Source organism: Pseudophryne corroboree, unplaced genomic scaffold (assembly GCF_028390025.1).
Source record: "Pseudophryne corroboree isolate aPseCor3 unplaced genomic scaffold, aPseCor3.hap2 scaffold_150, whole genome shotgun sequence".
Taxonomy (NCBI): Eukaryota; Metazoa; Chordata; class Amphibia; order Anura; family Myobatrachidae; genus Pseudophryne; species Pseudophryne corroboree.
Genome location: NW_026968131.1, coordinates 1042126 through 1056924, shown reverse-complemented (window position 1 = coordinate 1056924; position 14799 = coordinate 1042126). Strand labels below are relative to the sequence as shown.

At 50.1% G+C, this 14799-nt stretch overlaps 25 non-coding genes across 25 annotated transcripts; all 25 read right to left on the bottom strand.

Annotated features, from left to right (window-relative positions):
* Window positions 1–412: 412 nt before the first annotated feature.
* Window positions 413–575, bottom strand: LOC134999401 (U1 spliceosomal RNA). The gene has a single exon (XR_010201504.1). It is a non-coding gene; the product is annotated as a U1 spliceosomal RNA (small nuclear RNA).
* Window positions 576–728: 153 nt separating this feature from the next.
* On the bottom strand, window positions 729–890 carry LOC134999704 (U1 spliceosomal RNA). Its single transcript, XR_010201780.1, has one exon. It is a non-coding gene; the product is annotated as a U1 spliceosomal RNA (small nuclear RNA).
* A 671-nt stretch (window positions 891–1561) lies between these two features.
* On the bottom strand, window positions 1562–1724 carry LOC134999986 (U1 spliceosomal RNA). The gene has a single exon (XR_010202047.1). It is a non-coding gene; the product is annotated as a U1 spliceosomal RNA (small nuclear RNA).
* Window positions 1725–1877: 153 nt separating this feature from the next.
* Window positions 1878–2039, bottom strand: LOC134999703 (U1 spliceosomal RNA). The gene has a single exon (XR_010201779.1). It is a non-coding gene; the product is annotated as a U1 spliceosomal RNA (small nuclear RNA).
* A 674-nt stretch (window positions 2040–2713) lies between these two features.
* On the bottom strand, window positions 2714–2876 carry LOC134999431 (U1 spliceosomal RNA). Its single transcript, XR_010201530.1, has one exon. It is a non-coding gene; the product is annotated as a U1 spliceosomal RNA (small nuclear RNA).
* Window positions 2877–3028: 152 nt separating this feature from the next.
* Window positions 3029–3192, bottom strand: LOC134999650 (U1 spliceosomal RNA). The gene has a single exon (XR_010201729.1). It is a non-coding gene; the product is annotated as a U1 spliceosomal RNA (small nuclear RNA).
* A 674-nt stretch (window positions 3193–3866) lies between these two features.
* Window positions 3867–4029, bottom strand: LOC134999945 (U1 spliceosomal RNA). Its single transcript, XR_010202010.1, has one exon. It is a non-coding gene; the product is annotated as a U1 spliceosomal RNA (small nuclear RNA).
* Window positions 4030–4181: 152 nt separating this feature from the next.
* Window positions 4182–4346, bottom strand: LOC134999977 (U1 spliceosomal RNA). The gene has a single exon (XR_010202038.1). It is a non-coding gene; the product is annotated as a U1 spliceosomal RNA (small nuclear RNA).
* A 671-nt stretch (window positions 4347–5017) lies between these two features.
* Window positions 5018–5180, bottom strand: LOC135000063 (U1 spliceosomal RNA). Its single transcript, XR_010202100.1, has one exon. It is a non-coding gene; the product is annotated as a U1 spliceosomal RNA (small nuclear RNA).
* Window positions 5181–5332: 152 nt separating this feature from the next.
* LOC134999849 (U1 spliceosomal RNA) lies at window positions 5333–5496 on the bottom strand. Its single transcript, XR_010201917.1, has one exon. It is a non-coding gene; the product is annotated as a U1 spliceosomal RNA (small nuclear RNA).
* Window positions 5497–6170: 674 nt separating this feature from the next.
* Window positions 6171–6333, bottom strand: LOC134999411 (U1 spliceosomal RNA). The gene has a single exon (XR_010201514.1). It is a non-coding gene; the product is annotated as a U1 spliceosomal RNA (small nuclear RNA).
* Window positions 6334–6486: 153 nt separating this feature from the next.
* On the bottom strand, window positions 6487–6648 carry LOC134999702 (U1 spliceosomal RNA). The gene has a single exon (XR_010201778.1). It is a non-coding gene; the product is annotated as a U1 spliceosomal RNA (small nuclear RNA).
* A 671-nt stretch (window positions 6649–7319) lies between these two features.
* On the bottom strand, window positions 7320–7482 carry LOC134999930 (U1 spliceosomal RNA). The gene has a single exon (XR_010201995.1). It is a non-coding gene; the product is annotated as a U1 spliceosomal RNA (small nuclear RNA).
* Window positions 7483–7635: 153 nt separating this feature from the next.
* LOC134999701 (U1 spliceosomal RNA) lies at window positions 7636–7797 on the bottom strand. The gene has a single exon (XR_010201777.1). It is a non-coding gene; the product is annotated as a U1 spliceosomal RNA (small nuclear RNA).
* Window positions 7798–8468: 671 nt separating this feature from the next.
* LOC134999915 (U1 spliceosomal RNA) lies at window positions 8469–8631 on the bottom strand. The gene has a single exon (XR_010201980.1). It is a non-coding gene; the product is annotated as a U1 spliceosomal RNA (small nuclear RNA).
* A 152-nt stretch (window positions 8632–8783) lies between these two features.
* Window positions 8784–8947, bottom strand: LOC134999734 (U1 spliceosomal RNA). Its single transcript, XR_010201809.1, has one exon. It is a non-coding gene; the product is annotated as a U1 spliceosomal RNA (small nuclear RNA).
* Window positions 8948–9621: 674 nt separating this feature from the next.
* Window positions 9622–9784, bottom strand: LOC134999429 (U1 spliceosomal RNA). Its single transcript, XR_010201528.1, has one exon. It is a non-coding gene; the product is annotated as a U1 spliceosomal RNA (small nuclear RNA).
* A 152-nt stretch (window positions 9785–9936) lies between these two features.
* Window positions 9937–10100, bottom strand: LOC134999639 (U1 spliceosomal RNA). The gene has a single exon (XR_010201718.1). It is a non-coding gene; the product is annotated as a U1 spliceosomal RNA (small nuclear RNA).
* A 674-nt stretch (window positions 10101–10774) lies between these two features.
* On the bottom strand, window positions 10775–10937 carry LOC134999944 (U1 spliceosomal RNA). The gene has a single exon (XR_010202009.1). It is a non-coding gene; the product is annotated as a U1 spliceosomal RNA (small nuclear RNA).
* Window positions 10938–11089: 152 nt separating this feature from the next.
* Window positions 11090–11254, bottom strand: LOC134999976 (U1 spliceosomal RNA). The gene has a single exon (XR_010202037.1). It is a non-coding gene; the product is annotated as a U1 spliceosomal RNA (small nuclear RNA).
* Window positions 11255–11925: 671 nt separating this feature from the next.
* Window positions 11926–12088, bottom strand: LOC135000062 (U1 spliceosomal RNA). Its single transcript, XR_010202099.1, has one exon. It is a non-coding gene; the product is annotated as a U1 spliceosomal RNA (small nuclear RNA).
* A 152-nt stretch (window positions 12089–12240) lies between these two features.
* Window positions 12241–12404, bottom strand: LOC134999848 (U1 spliceosomal RNA). Its single transcript, XR_010201916.1, has one exon. It is a non-coding gene; the product is annotated as a U1 spliceosomal RNA (small nuclear RNA).
* A 674-nt stretch (window positions 12405–13078) lies between these two features.
* LOC134999891 (U1 spliceosomal RNA) lies at window positions 13079–13241 on the bottom strand. Its single transcript, XR_010201957.1, has one exon. It is a non-coding gene; the product is annotated as a U1 spliceosomal RNA (small nuclear RNA).
* A 152-nt stretch (window positions 13242–13393) lies between these two features.
* Window positions 13394–13557, bottom strand: LOC134999631 (U1 spliceosomal RNA). Its single transcript, XR_010201711.1, has one exon. It is a non-coding gene; the product is annotated as a U1 spliceosomal RNA (small nuclear RNA).
* A 972-nt stretch (window positions 13558–14529) lies between these two features.
* Window positions 14530–14693, bottom strand: LOC134999627 (U1 spliceosomal RNA). Its single transcript, XR_010201706.1, has one exon. It is a non-coding gene; the product is annotated as a U1 spliceosomal RNA (small nuclear RNA).
* Between the last annotated feature and the right edge of the window lie 106 nt (window positions 14694–14799).

Genomic DNA, 14799 nt, shown 5'->3' with positions numbered 1-14799 from the left:
GCAGTGGGTCAAAGTTGGCTTCAACCCTCCTCTGCATATGAAAATAGAAAAGGGGCGTGCAGGGCATGGCGGCCTTTTGCGCTGCTTGGATGACCCCTAGATCGCATTAAACACCCCCACCCTCCTTTGGTGTGGGGCTCATGTTGGCCATGCCCCATCCCATGAAGCATTCAAGCTGATTTCTTGCAGCAGCTGGGCACTGTAACAGCTCCAGAGCTGCTCTGTAAGGCAAGTAAAAGGGTGTGGGCCCTGCAGCACTACCTGTAGTTTGCATTGTGCATTGGAAGGCACAAAGTAAGCAGACGGGAGGAGAAGTCAGGATAGTGCACAAGGGTATAGAAGGGAGGGGCTCAAGAAAAAAGAAGTGGAAACAGACAGCAAACTAGGCTGGAGAGAGACCTGAGACAAAGAGATCTGAATTATACGAGAGCCGACCAGAGGGAACACAAATTATGCAGTCAAGTGTCCCACATTTGGGGAAATCGTAGGAGCAGCACACCCAGAGTGCAATGGGTGAGCCTTGCCCTGGGAGAAGCACCATCCTGATTATAGTATCTCACCTGGCAGGTAAGTAGGAGTTGGGCTAGAGCTTGGGAGGGTCGCTGCTCGGGCACCCCCCTGTCAAGTGAAGGAGATCCAACTGAGGCAGCACAAGGAAACTCTCGAAAGAAGAACAAGGCTAGAGGAAGATCTGAGACAAAGAAATCTGACTTTTACCAGAGCTGACCAGAGGAAAGCACAAACACAGTCCCCACTACCACAAATAATGCAGTCGAGTTTCCCAAATTTGGGGAAATCACAGGGGTCAGCATACCCAGAATGCAATGAATGAACCTCACCCTGGGAGAACAATCTTCATGACCATGGTATCTCCTATGCAAAATAAGTATGATTTGGGATAGGGCTGGGGAGGGCCGCTGCTCAGGCACATCTCTGTCAAGTAAAGGAGATTCAACTGAGGCAGCACAAGGGAACTCTCATCTGGGGACAACAACTGCAGGGAGAACACATATTTTCAGATGAACATGGGAGGACAGAAGGCTGCCTAATACTGAAGCACCCCCAAACAACAAACCAAATGCAACAAAAAGTAAAAGCATTCCTGGGTGAAGGTCTGCAGAAGACGGATTTGCATACGGTGATGTCATCCAAGCAGTGGGCCAAAGTTGGCTGGAACCCTCATCTGCATATGAAAAGAGAAAAGGGTTATGCAGGGCATGGCGGCCTTTTGCGGCGCTTGGATGACCCCTAGTTCGCATTAAACACCTCCACCCTCCTTCGGTGTGGGGCTCATGTTGGCTATGCCCCAGCCCCTGAAGCATTCAAGCTGATTTCTTGCAGCAGCTGGGCACTGTAACAGCTCCAGAGCTGCTCTGTAAGGCAAGTAAAAGGGTGTGGGCCCTGCAGCACTACCTGTAGTTCGCATTGTGCGTTGGAAGGCACAAAGTAAGCAGACGGGAGAAGTCAGGATAATGCGCAAGGGCATAGAAGGGAGCGGCTCAAGAAAAGAGAAGTGGAAACAGACAGCAAACTAGGCTGGAGAGAGACCTGAGACAAAGAGATCTGAATTATACGAAAGCCGACCAGGGGAAACACAAATTATGCAGTCAAGTTTCCCACATTTGGGGAAATCGCAGGGGCAGCACACCCAGAGTGCAATGGGTGAGCCTTGCCCTGGGAGAAGCACCTTCATGATCATAGTATCTCACCTGGCAGGAAAGTAGGAGTTGGGCTAGAGCTGGGGAGGGTCGCTGCTCGGGCACCCCCCTGTCAAGTGAAGGAGATCCAACTGAGGCAGCACAAAGGAACTCTCGAAAGAAGAACAAGGCTAGAGGAAGATCTGAGACAAAGAAATCTGACTTTTACCAGAGCTGACCAGAGGAAAGCACAAACACAGTCCCCACTACCACAAATAATGCAGTCGAGTTTCCCAAATTTGGGGAAATCACAGGGGTCAGCATACCCAGAATGCAATGAATGAACCTCACCCTGGGAGAACAATCTTCATGACCATGGTATCTCCTATGCAAAATAAGTATGATTTGGGATAGGGCTGGGGAGGGCCGCTGCTCAGGCACATCTCTGTCAAGTAAAGGAGATTCAACTGAGGCAGCACAAGGGAACTCTCATCTGGGGACAACAACTGCAGGGAGAACACATATTTTCAGATGAACATGGGAGGACAGAAGGCTGCCTAATACTGAAGCACCCCCAAACAACAAACCAAATGCAACAACTAGTAAAAGCATTCCTGGGTGAAGGTCTGCAGAAGACGGATTTGCATACGGTGATGTCATCCAAGCAGTGGGCCAAAGTTGGCTGGAACCCTCATCTGCATATGAAAAGAGAAAAGGGTTATGCAGGGCATGGCGGCCTTTTGCGGCGCTTGGATGACCCCTAGTTTGCATTAAACACCTCCACCCTCCTTCGGTGTGGGGCTCATGTTGGCTATGCCCCAGCCCCTGAAGCATTCAAGCTGATTTCTTGCAGCAGCTGGGCACTGTAACAGCTCCAGAGCTGCTCTGTAAGGCAAGTAAAAGGGTGTGGGCCCAGCAGCACTACCTGTAGTTCGCATTGTGCGTTGGAAGGCACAAAGTAAGCAGAAAGGAGGAGAAGTCAGGATAGTGCGCAAGGGCATAGAAGGGAGCGGCTCAAGAAAAGAGAAGTGGAAACAGACAGCAAACTAGGCTGGAGAGAGACCTGAGACAAAGAGATCTGAATTATACGATAGCCGACCAGGGGAAACACAAATTATGCAGTCAAGTTTCCCACATTTCGGAAAATCGCAGGAGCAGCACACCCAGAGTGCAATGGGTGAGCCTTGCCCTGGGAGAAGCACCTTCATGATCATAGTATTTCACCTAGCAGGTAAGTAGGAGTTGGGCGAGAGTTGGGGAGGGTCGCTGCTCGGGTACCCCCCTGTAAAGTGAAGGAGATCCAACTGAGGCAGCACAAGGGAACTCTCGAAAGAAGAACAAGGCTAGAGGAAAATCTGAGACAAAGAAATCTGACTTTTACCAGAGCTGACCAGAGGAAAGCACAAACACAGTCCCCCACTACCACAAATAATGCAGTCGAGTTTCCCACATTTGGGGAAATCACAGGGGTCAGCATACCCAAAATGCAATGAATGAACCTCACCCTGGGAGAACAATCTTCATGACCATGGTATCTCCTATGCAAAATAAGTATGATTTGTGAGAGGGCTGGGGAGGGCCGCTGCTCATGCACATCTCTGTCAAGTAAAGGAGATTCAACTGAGGCAGCACAAGGAAACTCTCATCTGGGGACAACAACTGCAGGGAGAACACATATTTTCAGATGAACATGGGAGGGCAGAAGGCTGCCTAATACTGAAGCACCCCCAAACAACAAACCAAATGCAACAACTAGTACAAGCATTCCTGGGGGAAGTTCTGCAGAAGACGGAATTGCATACGGTGATGTCATCCAAGCAGTGGGCCAAAGTTGGCTGGAACCCTCATCTGCATATGAAAAGAGAAAAGGGGTATGCAGGGCATGGCGGCCTTTTGCGGCGCTTGGATGACCCTTAGTTCGCATTAAACACCCCCACCCTCCTTCGGTGTGGGGCTCATGTTGGCCATGCCCCATCCCCTGAAGCATTCAAGCTGATTTCTTGCAGCAGCTTGGCACTGTAACAGCTCCAGAGCTGTTCTGTAAGGCAAGTAAAAGGGTGTGGGCCCTGCAGCACTACCTGTAGTTTGCATTGTGCATTGGAAGGCACAAAGTAAGCAGACAGGAGGAGAAGTCAGGATAGTGCACAAGGGTATAAAAGGGAGCGGCTCAAGAAAAGAGAAGTTGAAACAGACAGCAAACTAGGCTGGAGAGAGACCTGAGACAAAGAGATCTGAATTATACGAGACCTGACCAGGGGAAACACAAATTATGCAGTCAAGTTTCCCACATTTGGGGAAATCGCAGGGGCAGCACACCCAGAGTGCAATGGGTGAGCCTTGCCCTGGGAGAAGCACCTTCATGATCATAGTATCTCACCTGGCAGGTAAGTAGGAGTTGGGCTAGAGCTGGGGAGGGTCGCTGCTCGGGCACCCCCCTGTCAAGTGAAGGAGATCCAACTGAGGCAGCACAAGGAAACTCTCGAAAGAAGAACAAGGCTAGAGGAAGATCTGAAACAAAGAAATCTGACTTTTACCAGAGCTGACCAGAGGAAAACACAAACACAGTCCCCCACTACCAACAAATAAAGCAGTCGCGTTTCCCACATTTGGGGAAATCACAGGGGTCAGCATACCCAGAATGCAATGAATGAACCTCACCCTGGGAGAGTAATCTTCATGACCATGGTATCTCCTATGCAAAATAAGTATGATTTGGGATAGGGCAGGGGAGGGCCGCTGCTCATGCACATCTCTGTCAAGTAAAGGAGATTCAACTGAGGCAGCACAAGGGAACTCTCATCTGGGGACAACAACTGCAGGGAGAACACATATTTTCAGATGAACATGGGAGGGCAGAAGGCTGCCTAATACTGAAGCACCCCCAAACAACAAACCAAATGCAACAACTAGTGCAAGCATTCCTGAGGGAAGTTCTGCAGAAGACGGATTTGCATACGGTGATGTCATCCAAGCAGTGGGTCAAAGTTGGCTTCAACCCTCATCTGCATATGAAAAGAGAAAAGGGGCGTGCAGGGCATGGCGGCCTTTTGCGGTGCTTGGATGACCCCTAGTTCGCATTAAACACCCCCACCCTCCTTTGGTGTGGGGCTCATGTTGGCCATGCCCCATCCCCTGAAGCATTCAAGCTGATTTATTGCAGCAGCTGGGCACTGTAACAGCTCCAGAGCTGCTCTGAACGGCAAGTAAAAGGGTGTGGGCCCTGCAGCACTACCTGTAGTTTGCATTGTGCATTGGAAGGCACAAAGTAAGCAGACAGGAGAAGTCAGGATAGTGCGCAAGGGCATAGAAGGGAGCAGCTCAAGAAAAAAGAAGTTGAAACAGACAGCAAACTAGGCTGGAAAAAGACCTGAGACAAAGAGATCTGAATTATACGAGAGCCGACCAGGGGAAACACAAATTATGCAGTCAAGTTTCCCACATTTGGGGAAATCGCAGGAGCAGCACACCCAGAGTGCAATGGGTGAGCCTTGCCCTGGGAGAAGCACCTTCAAGATCATAGTATCTCACCTGGCAGGTAAGTAGGAGTTGGGCTAGAGCTGTTGAGGGTCGCTGCTCGGGCACCCCCCTTTCAAGTGGAGGAGATCCAACTGAGGCAGCACAATGGAACTCTCGAAAGAAGAACAAGGCTAGAGGAAGATCTGAGACAAAGAAATCTGACTTTTACCAGAGCTGACCAGCGGAAAACACAAACACAGTCCCCCACTACCACAAATAATGCAGGCGAGTTTCCCACATTTGGGGAAATCACAGGGGTCAGCATACCCAGAATGCAATGAATGAACCTCACCCTGGGTGAACAATCTTCATGACCATGGTGTCTCCTATGCAAAATAAGTATGATTTGGGATAGGGCTGGGGAGGGCCGCTGCTCAGGCACATCTCTGTCAAGTAAAGGAAATTCAACTGAGGCAGCACAAGGGAACTCTCATCTGGGGACAACAACCGCAGGGAGAACACATATTTTCAGATGAACATGGGAGGGCAGAAGGCTGCCTAATACTGAAGCACCCCCAAACAACAAACCAAATGCAACAACTAGTGCAAGCATTCCTGGGGGAAGGCCTGCAGCAGATGGATTTGCATATGGTGATGTTATCCAAGCAGTGGGTCAAAGTTGGCTTCAACCCTCATCTGCATATGAAAAGAGAAAAGGGGCGTGCAGGGCATGGCGGCCTTTTGCGCTGCTTGGATGACCCCTAGATCGCATTAAACACCCCCACCCTCCTTTGGTGTGGGGCTCATGTTGGCCATGCCCCATCCCATGAAGCATTCAAGCTGATTTCTTGCAGCAGCTGGGCACTGTAACAGCTCCAGAGCTGCTCTGTAAGGCAAGTAAAAGGGTGTGGGCCCTGCAGCACTACCTGTAGTTTGCATTGTGCATTGGAAGGCACAAAGTAAGCAGACGGGAGGAGAAGTCAGGATAGTGCACAAGGGTATAGAAGGGAGGGGCTCAAGAAAAAAGAAGTGGAAACAGACAGCAAACTAGGCTGGAGAGAGACCTGAGACAAAGAGATCTGAATTATACGAGAGCCGACCAGAGGAAACACAAATTATGCAGTCAAGTGTCCCACATTTGGGGAAATAGTAGGAGCAGCACACCCAGAGTGCAATGGGTGAGCCTTGCCCTGGGAGAAGCACCATCCTGATTATAGTATCTCACCTGGCAGGTAAGTAGGAGTTGGGCTAGAGCTTGGGAGGGTCGCTGCTCGGGCACCCCCCTGTCAAGTGAAGGAGATCCAACTGAGGCAGCACAAGGAAACTCTCGAAAGAAGAACAAGGCTAGAGGAAGATCTGAGACAAAGAAATCTGACTTTTACCAGAGCTGACCAGAGGAAAGCACAAACACAGTCCCCACTACCACAAATAATGCAGTCGAGTTTCCCAAATTTGGGGAAATCACAGGGGTCAGCATACCCAGAATGCAATGAATGAACCTCACCCTGGGAGAACAATCTTCATGACCATGGTATCTCCTATGCAAAATAAGTATGATTTGGGATAGGGCTGGGGAGGGCCGCTGCTCAGGCACATCTCTGTCAAGTAAAGGAGATTCAACTGAGGCAGCACACGGGAACTCTCATCTGGGGACAACAACTGCAGGGAGAACACATATTTTCAGATGAACATGGGAGGACAGAAGGCTGCCTAATACTGAAGCACCCCCAAACAACAAACCAAATGCAACAAAAAGTAAAAGCATTCCTGGGTGAAGGTCTGCAGAAGACGGATTTGCATACGGTGATGTCATCCAAGCAGTGGGCCAAAGTTGGCTGGAACCCTCATCTGCATATGAAAAGAGAAAAGGGTTATGCAGGGCATGGCGGCCTTTTGCGGCGCTTGGATGACCCCTAGTTCGCATTAAACACCTCCACCCTCCTTCGGTGTGGGGCTCATGTTGGCTATGCCCCAGCCCCTGAAGCATTCAAGCTGATTTCTTGCAGCAGCTGGGCACTGTAACAGCTCCAGAGCTGCTCTGTAAGGCAAGTAAAAGGGTGTGGGCCCTGCAGCACTACCTGTAGTTCGCATTGTGCGTTGGAAGGCACAAAGTAAGCAGACGGGAGAAGTCAGGATAATGCGCAAGGGCATAGAAGGGAGCGGCTCAAGAAAAGAGAAGTGGAAACAGACAGCAAACTAGGCTGGAGAGAGACCTGAGACAAAGAGATCTGAATTATACGAGAGCCGACCAGGGGAAACACAAATTATGCAGTCAAGTTTCCCACATTTGGGGAAATCGCAGGGGCAGCACACCCAGAGTGCAATGGGTGAGCCTTGCCCTGGGAGAAGCACCTTCATGATCATAGTATCTCACCTGGCAGGTAAGTAGGAGTTGGGCTAGAGCTGGGGAGGGTCGCTGCTCGGGCACCCCCCTGTCAAGTGAAGGAGATCCAACTGAGGCAGCACAAAGGAACTCTCGAAAGAAGAACAAGGCTAGAGGAAGATCTGAGACAAAGAAATCTGACTTTTACCAGAGCTGACCAGAGGAAAGCACAAACACAGTCCCCACTACCACAAATAATGCAGTCGAGTTTCCCAAATTTGGGGAAATCACAGGGGTCAGCATACCCAGAATGCAATGAATGAACCTCACCCTGGGAGAACAATCTTCATGACCATGGTATCTCCTATGCAAAATAAGTATGATTTGGGATAGGGCTGGGGAGGGCCGCTGCTCAGGCACATCTCTGTCAAGTAAAGGAGATTCAACTGAGGCAGCACAAGGGAACTCTCATCTGGGGACAACAACTGCAGGGAGAACACATATTTTCAGATGAACATGGGAGGACAGAAGGCTGCCTAATACTGAAGCACCCCCAAACAACAAACCAAATGCAACAACTAGTAAAAGCATTCCTGGGTGAAGGTCTGCAGAAGACGGATTTGCATACGGTGATGTCATCCAAGCAGTGGGCCAAAGTTGGCTGGAACCCTCATCTGCATATGAAAAGAGAAAAGGGTTATGCAGGGCATGGCGGCCTTTTGCGGCGCTTGGATGACCCCTAGTTCGCATTAAACACCTCCACCCTCCTTCGGTGTGGGGCTCATGTTGGCTATGCCCCAGCCCCTGAAGCATTCAAGCTGATTTCTTGCAGCAGCTGGGCACTGTAACAGCTCCAGAGCTGCTCTGTAAGGCAAGTAAAAGGGTGTGGGCCCTGCAGCACTACCTGTAGTTCGCATTGTGCGTTGGAAGGCACAAAGTAAGCAGACGGGAGAAGTCAGGATAATGCGCAAGGGCATAGAAGGGAGCGGCTCAAGAAAAGAGAAGTGGAAACAGACAGCAAACTAGGCTGGAGAGAGACCTGAGACAAAGAGATCTGAATTATACGAGAGCCGACCAGGGGAAACACAAATTATGCAGTCAAGTTTCCCACATTTGGGGAAATCGCAGGGGCAGCACACCCAGAGTGCAATGGGTGAGCCTTGCCCTGGGAGAAGCACCTTCATGATCATAGTATCTCACCTGACAGGTAAGTAGGAGTTGGGCTAGAGCTGGGGAGGGTCGCTGCTCGGGCACCCCCCTGTCAAGTGAAGGAGATCCAACTGAGGCAGCACAAAGGAACTCTCGAAAGAAGAACAAGGCTAGAGGAAGATCTGAGACAAAGAAATCTGACTTTTACCAGAGCTGACCAGAGGAAAGCACAAACACAGTCCACCACTACCACAAATAATGCAGTCGAGTTTCCCACATTTGGGGAAATCACAGGGGTCAGCATACCCAGAGTGCAATGAATGAACCGCACCCTGGGAGAACAATCTTCATAACCATGGTATCTCCTATGCAAAATAAGTATGATTTGGGATATGGCTGGGGAGGGCCGCTGCTCAGGCACATCTCTGTCAAGTAAAGGAGATTCAACTGAGGCAGCACAAGGGAACTCTCATCTGGGGACAACAACTGCAGGGAGAACACATATTTTCAGATGAACATGGGAGGGCAGAAGGCTGCCTAATACTGAAGCACCCCCAAACAACAAACCAAATGCAACAACTAGTGCAAGCATTCCTGGGGGAAGGCATGCAGCAGATAGATTTGCATATGGTGATGTCATCCAAGCAGTGGGTCAAAGTTGGCTTCAACCCTCGTCTGCATATGAAAAGAGAAAAGGGGCGTGCAGGGCATGGTGGCCTTTTGCGGCACTTGGCTTACCCCTAGTTTGTATTAAACACCTCCACCCTCCTTCGGTGTGGGGCTCATGTTGGCTATGCCCCAGCCCCTGAAGCATTCAAGCTGATTTCTTGCAGCAGCTGGGCACTGTAACAGCTCCAGAGCTGCTCTGTAAGGCAAGTAAAAGGGTGTGGGCCCTGCAGCACTACCTGTAGTTCGCATTGTGCGTTGGAAGGCACAAAGTAAGCAGAAAGGAGGAGAAGTCAGGATAGTGCGCAAGGGCATAGAAGGGAGCGGCTCAAGAAAAGAGAAGTGGAAACAGACAGCAAACTAGGCTGGAGAGAGACCTGAGACAAAGAGATCTGAATTATACGATAGCCGACCAGGGGAAACACAAATTATGCAGTCAAGTTTCCCACATTTCGGAAAATCGCAGGAGCAGCACACCCAGAGTGCAATGGGTGAGCCTTGCCCTGGGAGAAGCACCTTCATGATCATAGTATTTCACCTAGCAGGTAAGTAGGAGTTGGGCGAGAGTTGGGGAGGGTCGCTGCTCGGGTACCCCCCTGTAAAGTGAAGGAGATCCAACTGAGGCAGCACAAGGGAACTCTCGAAAGAAGAACAAGGCTAGAGGAAAATCTGAGACAAAGAAATCTGACTTTTACCAGAGCTGACCAGAGGAAAGCACAAACACAGTCCCCCACTACCACAAATAATGCAGTCGAGTTTCCCACATTTGGGGAAATCACAGGGGTCAGCATACCCAAAATGCAATGAATGAACCTCACCCTGGGAGAACAATCTTCATGACCATGGTATCTCCTATGCAAAATAAGTATGATTTGTGAGAGGGCTGGGGAGGGCCGCTGCTCATGCACATCTCTGTCAAGTAAAGGAGATTCAACTGAGGCAGCACAAGGAAACTCTCATCTGGGGACAACAACTGCAGGGAGAACACATATTTTCAGATGAACATGGGAGGGCAGAAGGCTGCCTAATACTGAAGCACCCCCAAACAACAAACCAAATGCAACAACTAGTACAAGCATTCCTGGGGGAAGTTCTGCAGAAGACGGAATTGCATACGGTGATGTCATCCAAGCAGTGGGCCAAAGTTGGCTGGAACCCTCATCTGCATATGAAAAGAGAAAAGGGGTATGCAGGGCATGGCGGCCTTTTGCGGCGCTTGGATGACCCTTAGTTCGCATTAAACACCCCCACCCTCCTTCGGTGTGGGGCTCATGTTGGCCATGCCCCATCCCCTGAAGCATTCAAGCTGATTTCTTGCAGCAGCTTGGCACTGTAACAGCTCCAGAGCTGTTCTGTAAGGCAAGTAAAAGGGTGTGGGCCCTGCAGCACTACCTGTAGTTTGCATTGTGCATTGGAAGGCACAAAGTAAGCAGACAGGAGGAGAAGTCAGGATAGTGCACAAGGGTATAAAAGGGAGCGGCTCAAGAAAAGAGAAGTTGAAACAGACAGCAAACTAGGCTGGAGAGAGACCTGAGACAAAGAGATCTGAATTATACGAGACCTGACCAGGGGAAACACAAATTATGCAGTCAAGTTTCCCACATTTGGGGAAATCGCAGGGGCAGCACACCCAGAGTGCAATGGGTGAGCCTTGCCCTGGGAGAAGCACCTTCATGATCATAGTATCTCACCTGGCAGGTAAGTAGGAGTTGGGCTAGAGCTGGGGAGGGTCGCTGCTCGGGCACCCCCATGTCAAGTGAAGGAGATCCAACTGAGGCAGCACAAGGAAACTCTCGAAAGAAGAACAAGGCTAGAGGAAGATCTGAAACAAAGAAATCTGACTTTTACCAGAGCTGACCAGAGGAAAACACAAACACAGTCCCCCACTACCAACAAATAAAGCAGTCGCGTTTCCCACATTTGGGGAAATCACAGGGGTCAGCATACCCAGAATGCAATGAATGAACCTCACCCTGGGAGAGTAATCTTCATGACCATGGTATCTCCTATGCAAAATAAGTATGATTTGGGATAGGGCAGGGGAGGGCCGCTGCTCATGCACATCTCTGTCAAGTAAAGGAGATTCAACTGAGGCAGCACAAGGGAACTCTCATCTGGGGACAACAACTGCAGGGAGAACACATATTTTCAGATGAACATGGGAGGGCAGAAGGCTGCCTAATACTGAAGCACCCCCAAACAACAAACCAAATGCAACAACTAGTGCAAGCATTCCTGAGGGAAGTTCTGCAGAAGACGGATTTGCATACGGTGATGTCATCCAAGCAGTGGGTCAAAGTTGGCTTCAACCCTCATCTGCATATGAAAAGAGAAAAGGGGCGTGCAGGGCATGGCGGCCTTTTGCGGTGCTTGGATGACCCCTAGTTCGCATTAAACACCCCCACCCTCCTTTGGTGTGGGGCTCATGTTGGCCATGCCCCATCCCCTGAAGCATTCAAGCTGATTTATTGCAGCAGCTGGGCACTGTAACAGCTCCAGAGCTGCTCTGAACGGCAAGTAAAAGGGTGTGGGCCCTGCAGCACTACCTGTAGTTTGCATTGTGCATTGGAAGGCACAAAGTAAGCAGACAGGAGAAGTCAGGATAGTGCGCAAGGGCATAGAAGGGAGCAGCTCAAGAAAAAAGAAGTTGAAACAGACAGCAAACTAGGCTGGAAAAAGACCTGAGACAAAGAGATCTGAATTATACGAGAGCCGACCAGGGGAAACACAAATTATGCAGTCAAGTTTCCCACATTTGGGGAAATCGCAGGAGCAGCACACCCAGAGTGCAATGGGTGAGCCTTGCCCTGGGAGAAGCACCTTCAAGATCATAGTATCTCACCTGGCAGGTAAGTAGGAGTTGGGCTAGAGCTGTTGAGGGTCGCTGCTCGGGCACCCCCCTTTCAAGTGGAGGAGATCCAACTGAGGCAGCACAATGGAACTCTCGAAAGAAGAACAAGGCTAGAGGAAGATCTGAGACAAAGAAATCTGACTTTTACCAGAGCTGACCAGCGGAAAACACAAACACAGTCCCCCACTACCACAAATAATGCAGGCGAGTTTCCCACATTTGGGGAAATCACAGGGGTCAGCATACCCAGAATGCAATGAATGAACCTCACCCTGGGTGAACAATCTTCATGACCATGGTGTCTCCTATGCAAAATAAGTATGATTTGGGATAGGGCTGGGGAGGGCCGCTGCTCAGGCACATCTCTGTCAAGTAAAGGAAATTCAACTGAGGCAGCACAAGGGAACTCTCATCTGGGGACAACAACCGCAGGGAGAACACATATTTTCAGATGAACATGGGAGGGCAGAAGGCTGCAAAATACTGAAGCACCCCCAAACAACAAACCAAATGCAACAACTAGTGCAAGCATTCCTGGGGGAAGGCCTGCAGCAGATGGATTTGCATATGGTGATGTTATCCAAGCAGTGGGTCAAAGTTGGCTTCAACCCTCATCTGCATATGAAAAGAGAAAAGGGGCGTGCAGGGCATGGCGGCCTTTTGCGCTGCTTGGATGACCCCTAGATCGCATTAAACACCCCCACCCTCCTTTGGTGTGGGGCTCATGTTGGCCATGCCCCATCCCATGAAGCATTCAAGCTGATTTCTTGCAGCAGCTGGGCACTGTAACAGCTCCAGAGCTGCTCTGTAAGGCAAGTAAAAGGGTGTGGGCCCTGCAGCACTACCTGTAGTTTGCATTGTGCATTGGAAGGCACAAAGTAAGCAGACGGGAGGAGAAGTCAGGATAGTGCACAAGGGTATAGAAGGGAGGGGCTCAAGAAAAAAGAAGTGGAAACAGACAGCAAACTAGGCTGGAGAGAGACCTGAGACAAAGAGATCTGAATTATACGAGAGCCGACCAGAGGTAACACAAATTATGCAGTCAAGTGTCCCACATTTGGGGAAATAGTAGGAGCAGCACACCCAGAGTGCAATGGGTGAGCCTTGCCCTGGGAGAAGCACCTACATGATCATAGTATCTCACCTGCCAGGTAAGTAGAAGTTGGGCTAGAGCTGGGGAGGGTCGCTGCTCGGGTACCCCCCTGTCAAGTGAAGGAGATCCAACTGAGGCAGCACAAGGGAACTCTCGAAAGAAGAACAAGGCTAAAGGAAGATCTGAGACAAAGAAATCTGACTTTTACCAGAGCTGACCAGAGGAAAGCACAAACACAGTCCCCCACTACCACAAATAAAGCAGTCGAGTTTCCCACATTTGGGGAAATCACAGGGGTCAGCATACCCAGAATGCAATGAATGAACCTCACCCTGGGAGAACAATCTTCATGACCATGGTATCTCCTATGCAAAATAAGTATGATTTGGGATAGGGCTGGGGAGGGCCGCTGCTCAGGCACATCTCTGTCAAGTAAAGGAGATTCAACTGAGGCAGCGCAAGGGAACTCTCATCTGGGGACAACAACTGCAGGGAGAACACATATTTTCAGATGAACATGGGAGGGCAGAAGGCTGCCTAATACTGAAGCACCCCCAAACAACAAACCAAATGCAACAACTAGTGCAAGCATTCCTGGGGGAAGGCCTGCAGCAGATGGATTTGCATACGGTGATGTCATCCAAGCAGTGGGTCAAAGTTGTCTTCAACCCTCGTCTGCATATGAAAAGAGAAAAGGGGCGTGCAGGGCATGGCGGCCTTTTGCGGCGCTTGGATGACCCCTAGTTCGCATTAAACACCTCCACCCTCCTTCGGTGTGGGGCTCATGTTGGCTATGCCCCAGCCCCTGAAGCATTCAAGCTGATTTCTTGCAGCAGCTGGGCACTGTAACAGCTCCAGAGCTGCTCTGTACGGCAAGTAAAAGGGTGTGGGCCCTGCAGCACTACCTGTAGTTTGCATTGTGCATTGGAAGGCACAAAGTAAGCAGACAGGAGGAGAAGTCAGGATAGTGCACAAGGGTATAAAAGGGAGGGGCTCATGAAAAAAGAAGTGGAAACAGACAGCAAACTAGGCTGGAGAGAGACCTGAGACAAAGAGATCTGAATTATACGAGAGCCGACCAGGGGAAACACAAATTATGCAGTCAAGCTTCCCACATTTGGGGAAATCAGAGTGCAATGGGTGAGCCTTGCCCTGGGAGAAGCACCTTCATGATCATAGTATCTCACCTGGCAGGTAAGTAAGAGTTGGGCTAGAGCTGGGGAGGGTCGCTGCTCGGGCACCCCCCTGTCAAGTGAAAGAGATCCAACTGAGGCAGCACAAGGGAACTCTCGAAAGAAGAACAAGGCTAGAGGAAGATCTGAGACAAATAAATCTGACTTTTACCAGAGCTGACCAGAGGAAAGCACAAACACAGTCCCCCACTACCACAAATAATGCAGTCGAGTTTCCCACATTTGGGGAAATCACAGGGGTCAGCATACCCAAAATGCAATGAATGAACCTCACCCTGGGAGAACAATCTTCATGACCATGGTATCTCCTATGCAAAATAAGTATGATTTGTGAGAGGGCTGGGGAGGGCCGCTGCTCATGCACATCTCTGTCAAGTAAAGGAGATTCAACTGAGGCAGCACAAGGAAACTCTCATCTGGGGACAACAACT